Source organism: Musa acuminata, chromosome BXJ2-1 (assembly GCF_036884655.1).
Source record: "Musa acuminata AAA Group cultivar baxijiao chromosome BXJ2-1, Cavendish_Baxijiao_AAA, whole genome shotgun sequence".
Lineage (NCBI taxonomy): Eukaryota > Viridiplantae > Streptophyta > Magnoliopsida > Zingiberales > Musaceae > Musa > Musa acuminata.
Window position 1 is genome coordinate 25449753 of NC_088338.1, and position 21729 is coordinate 25471481.

Consider the following 21729-nt stretch of genomic DNA (forward strand, 5'->3'; position numbering starts at 1 on the left):
TTCTTGTGTCAATTAAAAATAGATGCTTACATTATCACCAGAAATATTATACGAAAATTCGGAAATGAGGGGTGTTACACTCTCCCCCCCTTAAAAGAAAAATTTAGTCCTCTAAATTTATCATACCTCTATTCGATGAAAAGACGAGGATACACCTTTTTCATTTCCTCTTCTAGCTCCCAAGTTGTCTCTTCTCCAGAATGATGTCTCCAATTTACTTGAACCAGTGGGATGACCCGATTCCTTAGGACTTTTTCTTTCTTATCAATAATCTGAATAGGCTCTTCCACATAGGATAGATCTTTATCGAACTCCACCAGCTCATACTTAATGATGTGAGAAGGGTCATACATATACTTTCTAATCATCGAGACATGAAATATATCATGGACATGGCTCAATGCTGGTGGCAAGGCAATCCTGTAAGCGACAGAACCAACCCTCTCAAGAACCTCAAAAGGTCCAATAAATCTTGGGCTTAATTTTCCTTTCTTCCCAAACCTCATAATGCCTTTGGAAGGGGAGACTTTTAAGAATACAAAATCTCCAATTTCAAACTCAATATCTCGTCTTCTATTGTCAGCATAACTCTTTTGACGACTCTGAGCAGTTTTTAACCTTTTCCTTATTACTTGAATTTTCTCGGTAGTTTCTTGTACCTTGTCCGGTGCTAATAGCTTTCTGTCTCCAACTTCCTCCCAACATACAGGTGTTACGCACTTTCGCCCATATAGAGCTTCATAAGGAGCCATCTGAATACTTGAATGATAACTATTATTATACGTGAACTCAACAAGTGAAATATCCTTATCCCATTCACCTTTCCAATCCATAACATAGGCTCTAAGCAAATCCTCAAGTGTTTGAATTGTTCTTTCTGACTGACCATCAGTCTGAGGATGATATGCAGTACTAAACTTGACTTTAGTGCCCATCGACTCCTGCAATTTTCTCCAGAATCTAGAGAGAAATCTGGAGTCTCTATCAGAGATAATCTCCTTTGGAATACCATGAAGTCTTACTACTTCATTAACATATAAATCTGCAAGTCTATCAAGTGAATAAGTCATATTAATCGGTAGGAAATGCGCAGATTTTGTTAACCTATCAATGATAACCCAAATAGCATCATGCTTCCTCGAGGTTCTGGGTAGTCCTGAAACAAAATCCATAGTAATACATTCCCATTTCCATTCAGGAATAACTAAAGGTTGCAACAACCCTCCAGGTCTTTGGTGTTCCACTTTGATTTGCTGACAAGTTAAACATTTAGAAACATACATTGCCATTTCTTTCTTCATGCCTTTCCACCAATAATGACTTCGAAGATCTCTATACATCTTAGTGCTCCCAGGGTGTAGGGTGTACTTTGAAGTATGACTTTCAGTTAGGATTTGATTCTTGATAACTAGTTCATTTGGTACACATACTCTCTCCCCAAATCTCAATAGGCCATCCTTTGAAATTTGAAATTGTGGCTTCAATCCCTTTTCTACTTCACTCCTCAAGTAGATTAAATGTGGATCTCGTAATTGTCCTTCCTTAATTTGTTGCATAAGATCAGACTGCACTTGAATGGAGGCCATCAGAATCATCGAGTCTTGCTCTTTCCTCAAAGCTTTCAAATCAAAATTTTCTTCTATTAGCTTCCATTGCTTCACGACCAGACTAGCCATAAAACTTGTAGATTTCCTACTAAGTGCATCAGCTACAACATTGGCTTTGCCCGGGTGATAACGGATGGTACAATCATAATCCTTCAGAAGTTCAATCCATCTTCGCTGCCTCATGTTTAACTCTTTCTGAGTGAAAATATATTTTAAACTCTTGTGATCAGTAAAGATTTCAAACTGCCGACCATACAAATAATGTCTCCAAATCTTTAAAGCAAAAATAATTGCTGCCAATTCCAAATCATGAGTTGGGTAATTCAGTTCATAACCTTTAAGTTGCCTAGAAGCATACGCAATTACTCTCCCTTCCTGCATCAAAACACATCCTAGGCCCTTACTTGAAGCATCAGTATAAACTACAAACTCATCATTACCCCTTGGAATAGTGAGAATAGGGGCACTAGTCAATCTTCTTTTTAACTCTTGAAAACTTTGCTCACAATCATCACCCCATACAAATTTCATATTCTTCTTAGTGAGTTTGGTGAGAGGTTGAGCAATTCGAGAAAATCCCTCCACAAATCTCCTATAATAACCTGCCATGCCCAAGAAGCTCCTAACTTCTGTCACATTTGTTGGTACTTCCCATTCAACTACAGCTTCTATTTTCCTTGGATCAACAGATATACCCTTTCCTGAAATCACATGGCCTAAGAAGGCAACTTCATTCAACCAAAATTCACATTTGCTGAACTTTGCATACAACTTCTTTTCTCTTAGTATGGACAATACCTTCCTCAAGTGTTCCTCATGCTCCTGATTACTCCTTGAATACACCAATATGTCATCAATAAATACAATTACACAGATATCCAAGAGCTGTTGAAATGTCCTATTCATTAGTTCCATAAAAGCTGCAGGGGCATTAGTCAAACCAAAAGGCATCACCAAGAATTCATAATGACCATATCGAGTTCTGAAGGCTGTTTTTGAAATATCCTCCTCTTTGATCCTCAACTGATAGTAACCTGACCTCAGGTCAATCTTAGAGAATACTTGTGCACCCTGCAGTTGATCAAACAAATCATCAATTCTAGGTATGGGATATTTGTTTTTGATGGTCACCTGATTCAACTGTCTATAATCAATACAAAGCCTCAATGTTCCATCCTTCTTCTTCACTAATAGTACCGGAGCACCCCATGGGGATACACTGGGTCGTATGAAACCCTTATCTAATAATTCTTGTATTTGCTTCTTTAATTCTTCTAACTCAAGTGGTGCCATTCTGTAGGGAGGCTTAGATATTGGGGTTGTACTGGGGACTAGATCAATAGCAAATTCACCCTCTCTATCTAGAGGTAAACCAGGCAAGTCATCAGGAAATACATCAGGGAATTCTTTGACCACTGAAATTTCATCTATGTGGGTTTCCTGATTTGAATGCTCCTTTACACACACCATATAACAAAGACAACCTTTCTGCATAAGATGATAAGCTTGAAGTGCGGATATCAAGCAAGGAGGCAAATCATGCTTAATGCCCTCAAAGAAAAATATAGGCTGATCTGGTATGCAGAAGGTAATTATTTTTTTGTAACAGTCAATACTAGCGTGATGAGAAGATAACCAATCCATGCCAAGTATAATATCAAAACCCTGGATCTCTAGGAGAATCAAATCAGCAAGGAGTTCATGGTCTCCAATAGAGATCAAACAAGATGGGTAGACTACGTTTGTTGCCAATGAATCTCCAACAGCAGTTGTTACATATAGCATATAATCCAGGGGTTTAGGTAGAATATCCAAGTGACAAGCAAAGTGTTGTGAAACAAATGATAAGTTGGAGCCGGGATCAAACAAAACTTTTGCATTTCTTTTAGAAACATGAAGAATACCTTCCACCACAGATTTAGAAGCTTTAGAATCTTGTTCCGTGATAGCGTACACTCTAGCATGGGCTGAGGGTCTAGGAGACAGTGGCTCTCTTTTCCTGTTCAGTGGGCAATCTTTTATTTGATGACCTAGCTTTCCACAACTAAAACATGCTCCAGTCACCCGAAAACACCGACTCGTTTCATGATTTGATCCACATTTTTCACATAACTGAGTCCTCCCCCATGGTTTCCTTTTCTCAAATCCAGATGTCTTAAACCTCTTGTTACTATCTTCATATTTATTTTCTCTCCTGCTTTTGCTAGTAAATTTGTCCCTTTGGTTCTTGCCAATGATTTCTTGAATTTCCTCCATGTCTCTTTCAATTTTCAAAGCTCTTTCTACCGTATCAGCATATGTTTGTAATTTTAAAGCTGACATTCGGCTTCTTATTGCTGGCCGTAATCCCCTTTCAAACCTTCTTGCCTTTCTAGATTCATCATCAGTCATATGTGTGGCAAACCTGGAGAGCTCAGTAAATCTAGATTCATACTTTGTAACCGTCATACTTCCCTGGATAAGGTTCAAGAACTCCAATTCTTTTTGCTCTCTCATACAATCGGGAAAATATTTGTCGTAAAACTTTTCTTGGAATAACTTCCATGTCATTTGCTCATGTTTGATTTCAGACATCCTCTTAATCATTCTCCACCAGTGTTCAGCTTCTCCTTCCAGCATAAAGGTGGCAAGAAAAACCTTTCGTTCATCAGAGTAACTTAGGGCATCAAATATTTTCTCTATCTGCATCATCCATCGTTCCGCCACCATTGGATCAGACTCACCACTGAAACTGGGAGGACTAAGCTTCTTAAACTGTCCAATTCCCAACCCCGTCCGGTTTGATGTCTCTATTCCATCATTACTTCCTTGTTGGACAGGTTGTTGTTGTTGTTGCATCACTTGTGCCATAGTCTCCAAAGTCCGCATAATACCACTCAATTGATCAGTAGTAGATGCAACAGGAGAACCAGATGATCTCGTCATCCTTGCTTCCTAAAACATCAAAAGAACATTTTCTTTGATCAATCTCTAAATGATAGTCAATAAACCTCAAAAAAAACATAACATTCTTAGTGATTCTCAAATCATGCTCTGATACCACCTCTGTCACACCCCTAAAAATATACATGATATTTAAAATCTTTCGTCACAACTAACCCAGGATCCAAACACACATTTGAGGTCACTAAGAAAACATTCAAATCAAAAATTTCACTTCTATAATCTACCAATTCATATCCCTGTGCAATTCATAAACATAGCACACATCACTCGAAAATTTATACCATCTGAACCCGACTCATCAAAATAAAAACCACAATATAAGTCCACAAGTGGGGAAATCTATGCAGTCACCACAATCATCGATTTACCATAAGTTCATATCATTACACAAATTTAATTTAACATTCCAAAACCCTATACATGAGGGATCCTTTAACTTACACAAAATCCATAGGTTTAGATTCATAGTCACATTTCATTAGATGCAAGGTAGCTTATACACAACTACATATATGCTAACAAAAGTTCTGCCCAACGTCTTCTAAACTTTCCACTGCCTCAGCCCATTCTTAACATTTAAGCAAGCGATACGCTATCCTGAAAAATTTATCAACAAACGGGGTGAGCATAAAGAGCTCAGCAAGTGACTAACATATCCATATCAAAATAGTACAATTTCCAAAGAGATACAGTATCAAAACACAAAAGCAGAATATACGATTTCGTATACATAATATCATTAGGAGCAGAATCATAATTGTCCTTTTTAATCATACATATTTGATTCCTAACAGATGGGGCATAGAGTAATTGGAGCATATCAGAAACAAAGGAAACATATCGGAGCTTATCAATGGCATATAAAATGTTCCAGAACACATCAACGATCTATGGAACATTACGAAGCAAACTCAATAGTGAATGAAGCATTTCAGAGCATATCAAACTCATATGTCGTACAGAAGCTCAAACGTCGTCCTTGACGTTGCAATCATATCATACTTATCCAGAGCACGAACAGAAATAACTCACCAAAACTCTGGATGTCATATCAAACATATAGAGGGTGTAGTGGGATCTCAGTCAGAATGTGATTCATCCATTTCTGAATGACCACCTGACAAAAGTCTCCCACGTCTGGGAGCTCCATCCACCCACGTCTAGGTGAAGTCAGAGGGGGCCGGCAGAGCATCGCAGGCTCTATGCATAACTCCCTTTACCATTTCTGGCAAAGGTTCACAACTCCCTTTACCATTTCTGGCAAAGGTTCACAACTCCCTTTACCATTTCTGGCAAAGGTTCACAACTCCCTTTACCATTTCTAGCAAAGGTTCACAACTCCCTTTACCATTTCTGGCAAAGGTTCACAATATCCCACACACCAGAGTACAAGAAGGCAGTTTCAACAATAAGCAGCATATAACGGAAGCACACGCGGAACAACCAAACATACATGTGCCTTTTCAAAAATAATGATGCAAGGAACAAATCTCTCACAAAAGTATTCATTTTAGGAAAGAATTGGAAGCAAGAGTGTACAGGGATTCCAAGCAATCATAATCAGCTCAATTCCAATAAGAAGGTTAGACAAATTCAGATATCCAAAGGAATGGAACCAAATACGCGAAATCAACCAGAGCTCGATTTCGGACAGAATTCCAGTGGCACATCAAACAAATATTTTAGAATAACAATTATGCTCCAATACCCATAATAAGGCTATGGTCGAATCATATATCAATCTATATTAAGATGGAACAGATTTCATATGAAACAGGGCTCCCAACACTGAGTTACCTCTGATTTGGTAACACAAGGTCAAAATCACAATCACTGTGTTACAGAATTTATAGGGTCGGAATCAACAGACGATAGGGTGGGCAATTAAACTCCAAAATTTTCAAACTATATGTCAAAAGAGAGAATTTCAAGTCTACTTTCAAATAAAATCAGTTTGATACAAATCAGAATTTTCAACAGGGAGTTATAGGCGTTTTAGTATCGAAAGGTCAGAAATCTGAACTCTGTTTTACAGCGTCTATAGGCTCTTTTGAAACAAATTTTTGGGTAAGTATTCGGTGTCCAAAATCTACAAAATCGGTGTCAAAAGAAACACATACGAGTCTAATTTCAAACAAAATAGTTCCTGCCTGAATTCTCATTCTATATTAAAACTTATAGCCGAAACAGTGCTTAGGGGTCAGTTTACCGAAAGACTTTCAGAATCCATGGTTTAAGTCCAAAGAGAGATATATCAGTTTCTAAATAGAAATCTTCCAATTTATTTTGAATCAACATAAAAACAGAGTCAAATACTTATGTAGGATGGGGTTAGAACACTTGCCTTTGCAAATTTTGACCCGAAGTAACAAGATTAAAGCAAAAACCCTAAAAGCCCCAAATTTTCTTTCTCTTCTCCTTCTTCTTCTTCTTCTTCTTTTTCTTCTTTTCTTTCCCTGGTCACCCACGAGCTGCCTCCTCTGCTTCCTTAACAACGAAGGCAGAGAGGCTTAAGCGGTGGAATTTGTCATTTGGTGCATTTTGCAGTTTAGTCCTCGTTTTTATCATATTCACGATTAGGTCCTTAGGGTTTACATATAGGTCCTCAGATTCTTTCTTTCTTTTCTTTCTTTTTTTTTTTTTGAACAGATCTCCCAAATCTTAAAAATAAGTTACCTCTGATTCATACTCTATTTCTTGTGTCAATTAAAAATAGATGCTTACATTATCACCAGAAATATTATACGAAAATTCGGAAATGAGGGGTGTTACAACGTTGATGCGCCGACCGCGACGTGCACATAAGCGAGGGACGAAACTCGCGAAACGGGTGCGATAATGGCAGCACTAAATCACCGGATCCCATCAAAACACCGAAGTTTAGCGTGCATGGGCCAGAGTAGTACTACGATGGGTGACCCCCTGGGAAGTCCTCGTGTTGCACTCCTTTTTGCATCCCGGGATACGAAACATCTCCCGTAGAGCTCCGAGACGATTGTTTTGGGGCTGGAAATTTGCTGTGACCGCTATGCAGTCAGTATCGAGGGGCTCCGAGATAGCTTTCCGGATTGCGGTCGCAATAGCGATTCCGAGATCGTTCTAGAAAGTGCCGATGGTTTCGGCACGCGCTTGCCGTGACTGATACGCAGTCGTCGGGCTAGGGCTAGGAGAGAGCTTGCAATAGGGATTTCGTGAACGTTCGAGAAAGCGACGACGGTTTCGTGACGGGCAAGAGGCTCCGGACGTTGATGCGCCGACCGCGACGTGCACATAGGAGAGGGACGAAGCTCGCGAAATGGGTGCGATAATGGTAGCACTAAATCACCGGATCCCATCAAAACACCGAAGTTAAGCGTGCTTGGGCCAGAGTATTACTACGATGGGTGACCCCCTGGGAAGTCCTCGTGTTGCACTCCTTTTTGCATCCCGGGATACGAAACATCTCCCGTAGAGCTCCGAGACGATTGTTTTGGGGCTGGAAATTTGTTGTGACCGCTACCCAGTCAGTATCGAGGGGCTCGGAGAGAGCTTTCCGGATTGGGGTCGCAATAGCGATTCCGAGATCGTTCTAGAAAGTGCCGATGGTTTCGGCACGCGCTTGCCGTGACCGATACGCAGTCGTCGGGCTAGGGCTCGGAGAGAGCTTGCAATAGGGATTTCGTGAACGTTCGAGAAAGCGACGACGGTTTCGTGATGGGCAAGAGGCTCCGGACGTTGATGCGCCGACAGCGACGTGCACATAGGCGAGGGATGAAGCTCGCGAAACGGGTGCGATAATGCCAGCACTAAATCACCGGATCCCATCAAAACACCGAAGTTAAGTGTGCTTGGGCCAGAGTAGTACTATGATGGGTGACCCCCTGGGAAGTCCTCGTGTTGCACTCCTTTTTGCATCCCGGGATACGAAACATCTCCCGTAGAGCTCCGAGAGAATTGTTTTGGGGCTGGAAATTTGCTGTGACCGCTACGCAGTCAGTATCGAGGGGCTCGGAGAGAGCTTTCCGGATTGGGGTCGCAATAGCGATTCCGAGATCGTTCTTGAAAGTGCCGATGGTTTCGGCACGAGCTTGCCGTGACCGATACGCAGTCGTCGGGCTAAGGCTCGGAGAGAGCTGGCAATAGGGATTTCGTGAACGTTCGAGAAAGCGCCGACGGTTTCGTGACGGGCAAGAGGCTCCGGACGTTGATACGCCGACCGAGATGTGCACATAGGCGAGGGAAGAAGCACGCAAAACGGGTGCGATAATGCCAGCACTAAATCACCGGATCCCATCAAAACACCGAAGTTAAGCGTGCTTGGGCCAGAGTAGTACTACGATGGGTGACCCCCTGGGAAGTCCTCGTGTTGCACTCCTTTTTGCATCCCGGGATACGTAACATCGCCCGTAGAACTCCGAGACGATTGTTTTGGGGCTGGAAATTTGCTGTGACCGCTACGCCGTCAGTATCGAGGGGCTCGGAGAGAGCTTTCCGGATTGGGGTCGCAATAGCGATTCCGAGATCGTTCTAGAAAGTGCCAATGGTTTCGGCACGCGCTTGCCGTGACCGCGGACCGCGACGTGCACATAGGCGAGGGACGAAGCTCGCGAAACGGGTGCGATAATGGCAGCACTAAATCACCAGATCCCATCAAAACACCGAAGTTAAGCGTGCTTGGGCCAGAGTAGTACTACGATGGGTGACACCCTGGGAAGTCCCCGTGTTGCACTCCTTTTTGCATCCCGGGATACGAAACATCTCCCGTAGAGCTCCGAGACGATTGTTTTGGGGCTGGAAATTTGCTGTGACCACTACGCCGTCAGTATTGAGGGGCTCCGAGAGAGCTTTCCGGATTGGGGTCGCAATGGCGATTCCGAGATCGTTCTAGAAAGTGCCGATGGTTTCGGCACGCGCTTGCCGTGACTGATACGCAGTCGTCGGGCTAGGGCTCGGAGAGAGCTTGCAATAGGGATTTCATTAACGTTCGAGAAAGCGACGACGGTTTCGTGACGGGCAAGAGGCTCCGGACGTTGATGCGCCGACCGCGACGTGCACATAGGCGAGGGACGAAGCTCACGAAACGGGTGCGATAATGCCAGCACTAAATCACCGGATCCCATCAAAACACCGAAGTTAAGCGTGCTTGGGCCAGAGTAGTACTATGATGGGTGACCCCCTGGGAAGTCCTCGTGTTGCACTCCTTTTTGCATCCCGGGATACGAAACATCTCCCGTAGAGCTCCGAGACGATTGTTTTGGGGCTGGAAATTTGCTGTGACCGCTACGCAGTCAGTATCGAGGGGCTCGGAGAGAGCTTTCCGGATTGGGGTGGCAATAGCGATTCCGAGATCGTTCTTGAAAGTGCCGATGGTTTCGGCACGAGCTTGCCGTGACCGATACGCAGTCGTCGGGCTAAGGCTCAGAGAGAGCTTGCAATAGGGATTTCGTGAACGTTCGAGAAAGCGCTGACGGTTTCGTGACGGGCAAGAGGCTCCGGACGTTGATACGCCGACCGCGACGTGCACATAGGCGAGGGAAGAAGCACGCGAAACGGGTGCGATAATGCCAGCACTAAATCACCGGATCCCATCAAAACACCGAAGTTAAGCGTGCTTGGGCCAGAGTAGTACTACGATGGGTGACCCCCTGGGAAGTCCTCGTGTTGCACTCCTTTTTGCATCCCGGGATACGAAACATCTCCCGTAGAGCTCCGAGACGATTGTTTTGGGGCTGGAAATTTGCTGTGGCCGCTACGCCGTCAGTATCGAGGGGCTCGGAGAGAGCTATCCGGTTTGGGGTCGCAATAGCGATTCCGAGATCGTTCTAGAAAGTGCTAATGGTTTCGGCACGCGCTTGCCGTGAACGAGGACCGCGACGTGCACATAGGCGAGGGACGAAGCTCGCGAAACGGGTGCGATAATGGCAGCACTAAATCACCGGATCCCATCAAAACACCGAAGTTAAGCTTGCTTGGGCCAGAGTAGTACTACGATGGGTGACCCCCTGGGAAGTCCCCGTGTTGAACTCCTTTTTGCATCCCGGGATACGAAACATCTCCCGTAGAGCTCCGAGACGATTGTTTTGGGGCTGGAAATTTGCTGTGATCGCTACGCAGTCAGTATCGAGGGGCTCCGAGAGAGCTTTCCGGATTGGGGTCGCAATAGCGATTCCGAGATCATTCTAGAAAGTGCCGGTGGTTTCGGCACGCGCTTGCCGTGACCGATACGCAGTCGTCGGGCTAGGGCTAGGAGAGAGCTTGCAATAGGGATTTCATTAACGTTTGAGAAAGCGACGACGGTTTCGTGACGGGCAAGAGGCTCCGGACGTTGATGCGCCGACCGCGACGTGCACATCGGCGAGGGACGAAGCTCGCAAAACGGGTGCGATAATGCCAACACTAAATCACCGGATCCCATCAAAACACCGAAGTTAAGCGTTCTTGGGCCAGTGTAGTACTACGATGGGTGACCCCTTGGGAAGTCCTCGTGTTGCACTCCTTTTTGCATCCCGGGATACGAAACATCTCCCGTAGAGCTCCGAGACATTTGTTTTGGGGCTGGAAATTTGCTCTGAACGCTACGCAGTCAGTATCGAGGGGCTCGAAGAGAGCTTTCCGGATTGGGGTTGCAATAGCGATTCCTAGATCGTTCTTGAAAGTGCCGATGGTTTCGGCACGCGCTTGCCGTGACCGATACGTAGTCATCGGGCTATGGCTCGGAGAGAGCTTGAAATAGGGATTTCGTGAACGTTCGAGAAAGCGCCGACGTTTTCGTGACGGGCAAGAGGCTCCGGACGTTGATGCGCCGACCGCGACGTGCACATAGGCGAGGGACGAAGCTCGCGAAACGGGTGCGATAATGGCAGCACTAAATCACCAGATCACATCAAAACACCGAAGTTTAGCGTGCTTGGGCCAGAGTAGTACTACGATGGTTGACCCCCTGGGAAGTCCTCATGTTGCACTCCTTTTTGCATCCCGGGATACGAAACATCTCCCGTAGAGCTCCGAGACAATTGTTTTGGGGCTGGAAATTTGCTGTGACCGCTACGCAGTCAGTATCGAGGGGCTCGGAGAGAGCTTTCTGGATTGGGGTCGCAATAGCGATTCCGAGATCGTTCTAGAAAGTGCCGATAGTTTCGACACGCGCTTGCCATGACCGATACGCAGTCGTCGGGCTAGGGCTCGGAGAGAGCTTGCAATAGGGATTTCGTGAACGTTCGAGAAAGCGCCGACGGTTTCGTGACGGGCAAGAGGCTCCGGACGTTGATACGCCGACCGCGACGTGCACATAGGCGAGGGACGAAGCACGCGAAACGGGTGCGATAATGCCAGCACTAAATCACCGGATCCAATCAAAACACTGAAGTTAAGCGTGCTTGGGCCAGAGTAGTACTACGATGGGTGACCCCCTGGGAAGTCCTCGTGTTGCACTCCTTTTTGCATCCCGGGATACGAAACATCTCCCGTAGAGCTCCGAGACGATTGTTTTGGGGCTGGAAATTTGCTGTGACCGCTACGCAATCAGTATCGAGGGGCTCAAAGAGAGCTTTCCGGATTGGGGTCGCAATAGCGATTCCTAGATCGTTCTAGAAAGTGCCGATGGTTTTGGCACGCCCTTGCCGTGACCGATACGCAGTCGTCGGGCTAGGGCTCGGAGAGAGCTTGCAATAGGGATTTCGTGAACGTTTGAGAAAGCGACGACGGTTTCGTGACGGGCAAGAGGCTCCGAACGTTGATGCGCCGACCGCGACGTGCACATAGGCGAGGGACGAAGCTCGCGAAATGGGTGCGATATTGCCAGCACTAAATCACCGGATCCCATCAAAACACCGAAGTTAAGCGTGCTTGGGCCAGAGTAGTACTATGATGGGTGACCCCCTGGGAAGTCCTCGTGCTGCACTCCTTTTTGCATCCCGGGATACGAAACATCTCTCGTAGAGCTCCGAGACGATTGTTTTGGGGCTGGAAATTTGCTGTGACCGCTACGCAATCAGTATCGAGGGGCTCAAAGAGAGCTTTCCGGATTTGGGTCGCAATAGCGATTCCTATATCATTCTAGAAAGTGCCGATGGTTTCGGCACGCGCTTGCTGTGACCGATACGCAGTCGTCGGGCTAGGGCACGAAGAGAGCTTGCAATAGGGATTTCGTGAACGTTCGAGAAAGCGACGACGGTTTCGTGACTGGCAAGAGGCTCCGGACGTTGATGCGCCGACCGCGACGTGCACATAGGCGAGGGACGAAGCTCGGGAAATGGGTGCGATAATGCCAGCACTAACTCACCGGATCCCATCAAAACACCGAAGTTAAGCGTTCTTAGGCCAGAGTAGTACTACGATGGGTGACCCCTTGGGAAGTCCCCGTGTTGCACTCTTTTTTGCATCCCGGGATACGAAACATCTCCCGTAGAGCTCCGAGACGATTGTTTTGGGGCTGGAAATTTGCTGTGACCGCTACGCAGTCAGTATCGAGGGGCTCCGAGAGAGCTTTCCGTATTGGGGTCGCAATAGCGATTCCGAGATCGTTCTAGAAAGTACCGATGGTTTCGGCACCCGCTTGCCGTGACCGATACGCAGTCGTAGGGCTAGGGCTCGGAGAGAGCTTGCAATAGGGATTTCATTAACGTTCGAGAAAGCGACGACGGTTTCGTGACGGGCAAGAGGCTCCGGACGTTGATGCGCCGACCGCGACGTGCACATAGGCGAGGGACGAAGCACGCGAAACGGGTGCTATAATGCCGGCACTAAATCACCGGATCCCATCAAAACTCCGAAGTTAAGCGTGCTTGGGCCAGAGTAGTACTAGGATGGGTGACCCCCTGGGAAGTCCTCGTGTTGCACTCCTTTTTGCATCCCGGGATACGAAACATCTCCCGTAGAGCTCCGTGACGATTGTTTTGGGGCTGGAAATTTGCTGTGACCGCTACGCAGTCAATATCGAGGGGCTCGGAGAGAGCTTTCCGGATTGGGGTCGCAATAGCGATTCCGAGATCGTTCTAGAAAGTGCCAATGGTTTCGGCACGCGCTTGCCGTGACCGCGGACCGCGACGTGCACATAGGCGAGGGACGAAGCTCACGAAACGGGTGCGATATTGGCAGCACTAAATCACCGGATCCCATCAAAACACCGAAGTTAAGCGTGCTTGGGCCAGAGTAGTACTACGATGGGTGACCCCCTGGGAAGTCCCCGTGTTGCACTCCTTTTTGCATCCCGGGATACGAAACATCTCCCGTAGAGCTCCGAGATGATTGTTTTGGGGCTGGAAATTTGCTGTGACCGCTACGCAGTCAGTATCGAGGGGCTCCGAGAGAGCTTTCCGTATTGGGGTCGCAATGGCGATTCCGAGATCGTTCTAGAAAGTGCCGATGGTTTCGACACGCGCTTGCCGTGACTGATACGCAGTCGTCGGGATAGGGCTCGGAGAGAGCTTGCAATAGGGATTTCATTAACGTTCGAGAAAGCGACGACGGTTTCGTGACGGGCAAGAGGCTCCGGACGTTGATGCGCCGACCGCGACGTGCACATAGGCGAGGGACGAAGCACGCGAAACGGGTGCGATAATGCCAGCACTAATTCACCGGATCCCATCAAAACTCCGAAGTTAAGCGTGCTTGGGCCAGAGTAGTACTAGGATGGGTGACCCCCTGGGAAGTCCTCGTGTTGCACTCCTTTTTGCATCCCGGGATACGAAACATCTCCCGTAGAGCTCCGAGACAATTGTTTTGGGGCTGGAAATTTGCTGTGACTGCTACGCAGTCAGTATCGAGGGGCTCCGAGAGAGCTTTCCGGATTGGGGTCGCAATGGCGATTCCGAGATCGTTCTAGAAAGTGCCGATGGTTTCGACACGCGCTTGCCGTGACTGATACGCAGTCGTCGGGCTAGGGCTCGGAGAGAGCTTGCAATAGGGATTTCATTAACGTTCGAGAAAGCGACGACGGTTTCGTGACGGGCAAGAGGCTCCGGACGTTGATGCGCCGACCGCGACGTGCACATAGGCGAGGGACGAAGCACGCGAAACGGGTGCGATAATGCCTGCACTAAATCACCGGATCCCATCAAAACTCCGAAGTTAAGCGTGCTTGGGCCAGAGTAGTACTATGATGGGTGACCCCCTGGGAAGTCCTCGTGTTGCACTCCTTTTTGCATCCCGGGATACGAAACATCTCCCGTAGAGCTCCGAGACGATTGTTTTGGGGCTGGAAATTTGCTGTGACAGCTATGCAGTCAGTATCGAGGGGCTCGGGGAGAGCTTTCCGGATTGGGGTCGCAATAGCGATTCCGAGATCGTTCTTGAAAGTGCCGATGGTTTCGGCACGAGCTTGCCGTGACCGATACGCAGTCGTCGGGCTAAGGCTCGGAGAGAGCTTGCAATAGGGATTTCGTGAACGTTCGAGAAAGCACCGACGGTTTCGTGACGGGCAAGAGGCTCCGGACGTTGATACGCCGACCGCGACGTGCACATAGGCGAGGGAAGAAGCACGCGAAACGGGTGCGATAATGCCAGCGCTAAATCACCGGATCCCATCAAAACACCGAAGTTAAGCGTGCTTGGGCCAGAGTAGTACTACGATGGGTGACCCCCTGGAAAGTCCTCGTGTTGCACTCCTTTTTGCATCTCGGGATACGAAACATCTCCCGTAGAGCTCCGAGACGATTGTTTTGGGGCTGGAAATTTGCTGTGACCGCTACGCCGTCAGTATCGAGGGGCTCGGAGAGAGCTTTCCGGTTTGGGGTCGCAATAGCGATTCCGAGATCGTTCTAGAAAGTGCCAATGGTTTCGGCACGCGCTTGCCGTGAACGAGGACCGCGACGTGCACATAGGCGAGGGACGAAGCTCGCGAAACGGGTGCGATAATGGCAGCACTAAATCACCGGATCCCATCAAAACACCGAAGTTAAGCGTGCTTGGGCCAGAGTAGTACTACGATGGGTGACCCCCTGGGAAGTCCCCGTGTTGCACTCCTTTTTGCATCCCGGGATACGAAACATCTCCCGTAGAGCTCCGAGACGATTGTTTTGGGGCTGGAAATTTGCTGTGATCGCTACGCAGTCAGTATCGAGGGGCTCCGAGAGAGCTTTCCGGATTGGGGTCGCAATAGCGATTCCGAGATCATTCTAGAAAGTGCCGGTGGTTTCGGCACGCGCTTGCCGTGACCGATACGCAGTCGTCGGGCTAGGGCTAGGAGAGAGCTTGCAATAGGGATTTCATTAACGTTTGAGAAAGCGACGACGGTTTCGTGACGGGCAAGAGGCTCCGGACGTTGTTGCGCCGACCGCGACGTGCACATAGGCGAGGAACGAAGCTCGCGAAACGGGTGCGATAATGCCAACACTAAATCATCGGATCCCATCAAAACACCGAAGTTAAGCGTGCTTGGGCCAGAGTAGTGCTACGATGGGTGACCCCTTGGGAAGTCCTCGTGTTGCACTCCTTTTTGCATACCGGGATACGAAACATCTCCCGTAGAGCTCTGAGATATTTGTTTTGGGGCTGGAAATTTGCTCTGAACGCTACGCAGTCAGTATCGAGGGGCTCGAAGAGAGCTTTCCGGATTGGGGTCGCAATAGCGATTCCTAGATCGTTCTAGAAAGTGCCGATGGTTTCGGCACGCGCTTGCCGTGACCGATACATAGTCATCGGGCTATGGCTCGGAGAGAGCTTGCAATAGGGATTTCGTGAACGTTCGAGAAAGCGCCGACGTTTTCGTGACGGGCAAGAGGCTCCGGACGTTGATGCGCCGACCGCGACGTGCACATAGGCGAGGGACGAAGCTCGCGAAACGGGTGCGATAATGGCAGCACTAAATCACCGGATCCCATCAAAACACCGAAGTTTAGCGTGCTTGGGCCAGAGTAGTACTACGATGGGTGACCCCCTGGGAAGTCGTCGTGTTGCACTCCTTTTTGCATCCCGGGATACGAAACATCTCCCGTAGAGCTCCGAGACGATTGTTTTGGGGCTGGAAATTTGCTGTGACCGCTACGCTGTCAGTATCGAGGGGCTCCGAGAGAGCTTTCCGGATTGGGGTCGCAATAGCGATTCCGAGATCGTTCTAGAAAGTGCCGATGGTTTCGACACGCGCTTGCCATGACCGATACGCAGTCGTCGGGCTAGGGCTCGGAGAGAGCTTGCAAAAGGGATTTCGTGAACGTTCGAGAAAGCGCCGACGGTTTCGTGACGGGCAAGAGGCTCCGGACGTTGATACGCCGACCGCGACGTGCACATAGGCGAGGGACGAAGCACGCGAAACGGGTGCGATAATGCCAGCACTAAATCACCGGATCCAATCAAAACACTGAAGTTAAGCGTGCTTGGGCCAGAGTAGTACTACGATGGGTGACCCCCTGGGAAGTCCTCGTGTTGCACTCCTTTTTGCATCCCAGGATACGAAACATCTCCCATAGAGCTCCGAGACGATTGTTTTGGGGCTGGAAATTTGCTGTGACCGCTACGCCGTCAGTATCGAGGGGCTCGGAGAGAGCTTTCCGGTTTGGGGTCGCAATAGCGATTCCGAGATCGTTCTAGAAAGTGCCAATGGTTTCGGCACGCGCTTGCCGTGAACGAGGACCGCGACGTGCACATAGGCGAGGGACGAAGCTCGCGAAACGGGTGCGATAATGGCAGCACTAAATCACCGGATCCCATCAAAACACCGAAGTTAAGCGTGCTTGGGCCAGAGTAGTACTACGATGGGTGACCCCCTGGGAAGTCCCCGTGTTGCACTCCTTTTTGCATCCCGGGATACGAAACATCTCCCGTAGAGCTCCGAGACGATTGTTTTGGGGCTGGAAATTTGCTGTGATCACTACGCAGTCAGTATCGAGGGGCTCCGAGAGAGCTTTCCGGATTGGGGTCGCAATAGCGATTCCGAGATCATTCTAGAAAGTGCCGGTGGTTTCGGCACGCGCTTGCCGTGACCGATGCGCAGTCGTCGGGCTAGGGCTAGGAGAGAGCTTGCAATAGGGATTTCATTAACGTTTGAGAAAGCGACGACGGTTTCGTGACGGGCAAGAGGCTCCGGACGTTGATGCGCCGACCACGACGTGCACATAGGCGAGGGACGAAGCTCGCGAAATGGGTGCGATAATGCCAACACTAAATCACCGGATCCCATCAAAACACCGAAGTTAAGCGTGCTTGGGCCAGAGTAGTACTACGATGGGTGACCCCTTGGGAAGTCCTCGTGTTGCACTCCTTTTTGCATACCGGGATACGAAACATCTCCCGTAGAGCTCTGAGACATTTGTTTTGGGGCTGGAAATTTGCTCTGAACGCTACGCAGTCAGTATCGAGGGGCTCGAAGAGAGCTTTCCGGATTGGGGTCGCAATAGCGATTCCTAGATCGTTCTAGAAAGTGCCGATGGTTTCGGCACGCGCTTGCCGTGACCGATACATAGTCATCGGGCTATGGCTCGGAGAGAGCTTGCAATAGGGATTTCGTGAACGTTCGAGAAAGCGCCGACGTTTTCGTGACGGGCAAGAGGCTCCGGACGTTGATGCGCCGACCGCGACGTGCACATAGGCGAGGGACGAAGCTCGCGAAACGGGTGCGATAATGGCAGCACTAAATCACCGGATCCCATCAAAACACCGAAGTTTAGCGTGCTTGGGCCAGAGTAGTACTACGATGGGTGACCCCCTGGGAAGTCCTCGTGTTGCACTCCTTTTTGCATCCCGGGATACGAAACATCTCCCATAGAGCTCCGAGACGATTGTTTTGGGGCTGGAAATTTGCTGTGACCGCTACGCTGTCAGTATCGAGGGGCTCCGAGAGAGCTTTCCGGATTGGGGTCGCAATAGCGATTCCGAGATCGTTCTAGAAAGTGCCGATGGTTTCGACACGCGCTTGCCATGACCGATACGCAGTCGTCGGGCTAGGGCTCGGAGAGAGCTTGCAATAGGGATTTCGTGAACGTTCGAGAAAGCGCCGACGGTTTCGTGACGGGCAAGGGGCTCCGGACGTTGATACGCCGACCGCGACGTGCACATAGGCGAGGGACGAAGCACGCGAAATGGGTGCGATAATGCCAGCACTAAATCACCGGATCCAATCAAAACACTGAAGTTAAGCGTGCTTGGGCCAGAGTAGTACTACGATGGGTGACCCCCTGGGAAGTCCTCGTGTTGCACTCCTTTTTGCATCCCGGGATACGAAACATCTCCCGTAGAGCTCCGAGACGATTGTTTTGGGGCTGGAAATTTGCTGTGACCGCTACGCAATCAGTATCGAGTGGCTCAATGAGAGCTTTCCGGATTGGGGTCGCAATAGCGATTCCTAGATCGTTCTAGAAAGTGCCGATGGTTTCGGCACGCGCTTGCCGTGACCGATACGCAGTCGTCGGGCTAGGGCTCGGAGAGAGCTTGCAATAGGGATTTCGTGAACGTTCGAGAAAGCGACGACGGTTTCGTGACGGGCAAGAGGCTCCGAACATTGATGTGCCGACCGCGACGTGCACATAGGCGAGGGACGAAGCTCGCGAAACGGGTGCGATAATGCCAGCACTAAATCACCGGATCCCATCAAAACACCGAAGTTAAGCGTGCTTGGGCCAGAGTAGTACTATGATGGGTGACCCCCTGGGAAGTCCTCGTGTTGCACTCCTTTTTGCATCCCGGGATACGAAACATCTCTCGTAGAGCTCCGAGACGATTGTTTTGGGGCTGGAAATTTGCTGTGACCGCTACGCAATCAGTATCGAGGGGCTCAAAGAGAGCTTTCCGGATTTGGGTCGCAATAGCGATTCCTAGATCATTCTAGAAAGTGCCGATGGTTTCGGCACGCGCTTGCTGTGACCGATACGCAGTCGTCGGGCTAGGGCACGAAGAGAGCTTGCAATAGGGATTTCGTGAACGTTCGAGAAAGCGATGATGGTTTCGTGACGGGTAAGAGGCTCCGGACGTTGATGCGCCGACCGCGACGTGCACATAGGCGAGGGATGAAGCTCGCGAAACGGGTGCGATAATGCCAGCACTAACTCACCGGATCCCATCAAAACACCGAAGTTAAGCGTGCTTGGGCCAGAGTAGTACTACGATGGGTGACTGTCACGCCCCGCTGAATTTTTTTTTTTTTTTTTTTTGTATTATAATTCAACAACAATTCATTCCAGGATCCATTCACACATTTGAGGATACTGAGAAAACATTCAGGTCATTCATATCTATAATTTTCCAATTCATAAAACCTGTGCAGTTTATAATCATACTATAATATCACTTAATGATTCACAAAATCCAAAGCCAACTCAACTAAACCATAACCACATCATAAATCCATAAGCGTAGCAATCTATACAATCACAAAACCAACATGTATTACATGTTTATATCATTACACAGTTTAAACTTTAACATTCCCAAAATCCCAACGCAAGAGGTACTTTCCAAATATTTATAAGATACATCAATCTAAATTTGTCGTTGATACACACAAAAGAACTTATACAATATCAACTTATTAATTACGAAAGATTTGCCCCAAAACCTTCTAGCTTTCCACTGCCTCAACCCAATTCTAGCTTTTCAGTGCGTGACAAGCTACCCTGAAAAATTTATATAGCAACGGGGTGAGCATAAAGAGCTCAGCAAGCGTCTAACATATCCATGGCGATAGGAGAAGTTCAAGCAAGCTTAGTATCAAGATACAAAAGTAGAAATACAAGTGTTCATTTGAAGTCATCTCTTTTGATATAAAATCACAAAGGTTTACCTCGTTCAAAAACAGGCATTAGACATAACAATAGGAGAAAGGAAATTAGAGCATTTCATTGGCAAAGGAAGCATTTAGGCATGTATCAAATGACACATGAAGTATTTAGGTGCATATCCAAAGGTATAAGAGTGTTTGAGAGCATAACAATGATATACGAAACACTTCAAGGTATAACAAGTGAACCGAGTAATAAACACAAGCTTGTATGTCATTTTTGATGTAGCATGTATTCCATTTTTATCCAAAGCATAATATAAACTCATAAACAAAGCTTTGGATATCATATCAATAAACATAGATGGCGCTGTGGGACCAATACATAATGTGATTCATCCATTTCTGGATGACCACCAAGCATAAGTCTCCCACGTCTGGGAGCTCCATCCACCCACGTCTGAGTGAAGTCAATGGGGCCGGCAGAGCAATCGCGGGCTCTAAGCATAACTCCCTTTACCATTTCTGGCAAAGGTTCACAATATCCCACAAGACACCAGAGTACAAAAAGGTAGTATGAACAATAACATTGACACATATCAGAAGCACAAGCGGAACAACGAAGATATGCATGTGCCTTTATCAAACAAGGAAATGCAAACAAAGCATTACATAATAAATTTCAGATATTCAATAATTTCAGGATGAACAATACAAGAACTTCAAAGGACTAATATAAAGCTCAATTGAAGAAGAATTTAGCAGAAATCAATTTTCCAATAGGATGAAAATTGAATAGGCAAATCCCAACAAAGTTTTCAATTATGACAGGATTTGAATGGTATAGTTTCTGAATTGTTTGAGTGACCAAATATGCTCCAAATCACTAAAAATAGGTGTCATTGGAAAACTGTATCAATCTATTTTCCGATGAACTCAGATTTATAATTTTTTGAGTTCTCAACAGGAAGTTATAACAAATAGAGTAAAGGAAGGTCAGAAATGATCATCCCTGTTTTGCAGACTTGATAGAATCGATTTAAACAGAAGTTTCAGAAGGCAAACATACTTCAAAATTTCCAACTAGGTGTCAAAAGAAAGATACACGAATCTAGTTTCCAAAGAACTAAGTTTTTTGCTTAGTTCAAAATTTTCTCTAGAGAGTTATGAGCAATTTAGTAATAGAAGGTCAGAAATTTCAGTCCCTATTTTGCAGAATCTGTAGGGTTAATTGAAACAGAAGTCTTAGTAGGCATTTAAACTCCGAATCATTCAATCTTAGTGTCAAAATAAAGATATTTGAGTCTACTTTCAAATGGAATAGGTTTTGTCTAAATCAGAGTTTATTACAAAATGTTATGACCGAAACATTGAATAGAGGTCAGATTACCGAAAAAATTTCAGATTCATGGATTTGTATCAAAAGGAAAGAACGGTTTGGTACTAAGCTGAAATCTTTTGCATTATGAAGAATTAAAAGGAAAACAAAGATTAGGAATTCTGTAGGAAGAGATTAGAACACTTGCCTTAAACAAATTTGATTCCCAAATG

The 21729-nt window shown here is 47.2% G+C and overlaps 10 non-coding genes and 17 pseudogenes across 10 annotated transcripts; all 27 read left to right on the forward strand.

The window, feature by feature from the left end:
• The first annotated feature begins 7381 nt into the window (after positions 1–7381).
• LOC135603270 (5S ribosomal RNA) lies at positions 7382–7500 on the forward strand (annotated as a pseudogene).
• Positions 7501–7850: 350 nt separating this feature from the next.
• LOC135603398 (5S ribosomal RNA) lies at positions 7851–7969 on the forward strand (annotated as a pseudogene).
• Positions 7970–8319: 350 nt separating this feature from the next.
• Positions 8320–8438, forward strand: LOC135600467 (5S ribosomal RNA). Its single transcript, XR_010482788.1, has one exon. It is a non-coding gene; the product is annotated as a 5S ribosomal RNA (ribosomal RNA).
• Positions 8439–8788: 350 nt separating this feature from the next.
• Positions 8789–8907, forward strand: LOC135600116 (5S ribosomal RNA). The gene has a single exon (XR_010482446.1). It is a non-coding gene; the product is annotated as a 5S ribosomal RNA (ribosomal RNA).
• Positions 8908–9145: 238 nt separating this feature from the next.
• LOC135604030 (5S ribosomal RNA) lies at positions 9146–9264 on the forward strand (annotated as a pseudogene).
• A 350-nt stretch (positions 9265–9614) lies between these two features.
• LOC135600057 (5S ribosomal RNA) lies at positions 9615–9733 on the forward strand. The gene has a single exon (XR_010482391.1). It is a non-coding gene; the product is annotated as a 5S ribosomal RNA (ribosomal RNA).
• A 350-nt stretch (positions 9734–10083) lies between these two features.
• Positions 10084–10202, forward strand: LOC135600117 (5S ribosomal RNA). Its single transcript, XR_010482447.1, has one exon. It is a non-coding gene; the product is annotated as a 5S ribosomal RNA (ribosomal RNA).
• A 238-nt stretch (positions 10203–10440) lies between these two features.
• On the forward strand, positions 10441–10559 carry LOC135604203 (5S ribosomal RNA; annotated as a pseudogene).
• Positions 10560–10909: 350 nt separating this feature from the next.
• Positions 10910–11028, forward strand: LOC135603162 (5S ribosomal RNA; annotated as a pseudogene).
• A 350-nt stretch (positions 11029–11378) lies between these two features.
• LOC135599332 (5S ribosomal RNA) lies at positions 11379–11497 on the forward strand (annotated as a pseudogene).
• Positions 11498–11847: 350 nt separating this feature from the next.
• On the forward strand, positions 11848–11966 carry LOC135602113 (5S ribosomal RNA; annotated as a pseudogene).
• Positions 11967–12316: 350 nt separating this feature from the next.
• Positions 12317–12435, forward strand: LOC135601624 (5S ribosomal RNA; annotated as a pseudogene).
• A 350-nt stretch (positions 12436–12785) lies between these two features.
• LOC135603334 (5S ribosomal RNA) lies at positions 12786–12904 on the forward strand (annotated as a pseudogene).
• Positions 12905–13254: 350 nt separating this feature from the next.
• Positions 13255–13373, forward strand: LOC135599400 (5S ribosomal RNA). The gene has a single exon (XR_010481884.1). It is a non-coding gene; the product is annotated as a 5S ribosomal RNA (ribosomal RNA).
• A 238-nt stretch (positions 13374–13611) lies between these two features.
• LOC135602533 (5S ribosomal RNA) lies at positions 13612–13730 on the forward strand (annotated as a pseudogene).
• Positions 13731–14080: 350 nt separating this feature from the next.
• Positions 14081–14199, forward strand: LOC135601196 (5S ribosomal RNA). The gene has a single exon (XR_010483497.1). It is a non-coding gene; the product is annotated as a 5S ribosomal RNA (ribosomal RNA).
• A 350-nt stretch (positions 14200–14549) lies between these two features.
• On the forward strand, positions 14550–14668 carry LOC135601976 (5S ribosomal RNA). The gene has a single exon (XR_010483938.1). It is a non-coding gene; the product is annotated as a 5S ribosomal RNA (ribosomal RNA).
• Positions 14669–15018: 350 nt separating this feature from the next.
• Positions 15019–15137, forward strand: LOC135601602 (5S ribosomal RNA). The gene has a single exon (XR_010483892.1). It is a non-coding gene; the product is annotated as a 5S ribosomal RNA (ribosomal RNA).
• Positions 15138–15375: 238 nt separating this feature from the next.
• Positions 15376–15494, forward strand: LOC135601728 (5S ribosomal RNA; annotated as a pseudogene).
• A 350-nt stretch (positions 15495–15844) lies between these two features.
• Positions 15845–15963, forward strand: LOC135603588 (5S ribosomal RNA; annotated as a pseudogene).
• Positions 15964–16313: 350 nt separating this feature from the next.
• On the forward strand, positions 16314–16432 carry LOC135603921 (5S ribosomal RNA; annotated as a pseudogene).
• Positions 16433–16782: 350 nt separating this feature from the next.
• On the forward strand, positions 16783–16901 carry LOC135602114 (5S ribosomal RNA; annotated as a pseudogene).
• Positions 16902–17139: 238 nt separating this feature from the next.
• On the forward strand, positions 17140–17258 carry LOC135601729 (5S ribosomal RNA; annotated as a pseudogene).
• A 350-nt stretch (positions 17259–17608) lies between these two features.
• Positions 17609–17727, forward strand: LOC135601597 (5S ribosomal RNA). The gene has a single exon (XR_010483887.1). It is a non-coding gene; the product is annotated as a 5S ribosomal RNA (ribosomal RNA).
• A 350-nt stretch (positions 17728–18077) lies between these two features.
• On the forward strand, positions 18078–18196 carry LOC135602811 (5S ribosomal RNA; annotated as a pseudogene).
• Positions 18197–18546: 350 nt separating this feature from the next.
• On the forward strand, positions 18547–18665 carry LOC135602115 (5S ribosomal RNA; annotated as a pseudogene).
• A 350-nt stretch (positions 18666–19015) lies between these two features.
• On the forward strand, positions 19016–19134 carry LOC135600058 (5S ribosomal RNA). Its single transcript, XR_010482392.1, has one exon. It is a non-coding gene; the product is annotated as a 5S ribosomal RNA (ribosomal RNA).
• Positions 19135–21729: the final 2595 nt, after the last annotated feature.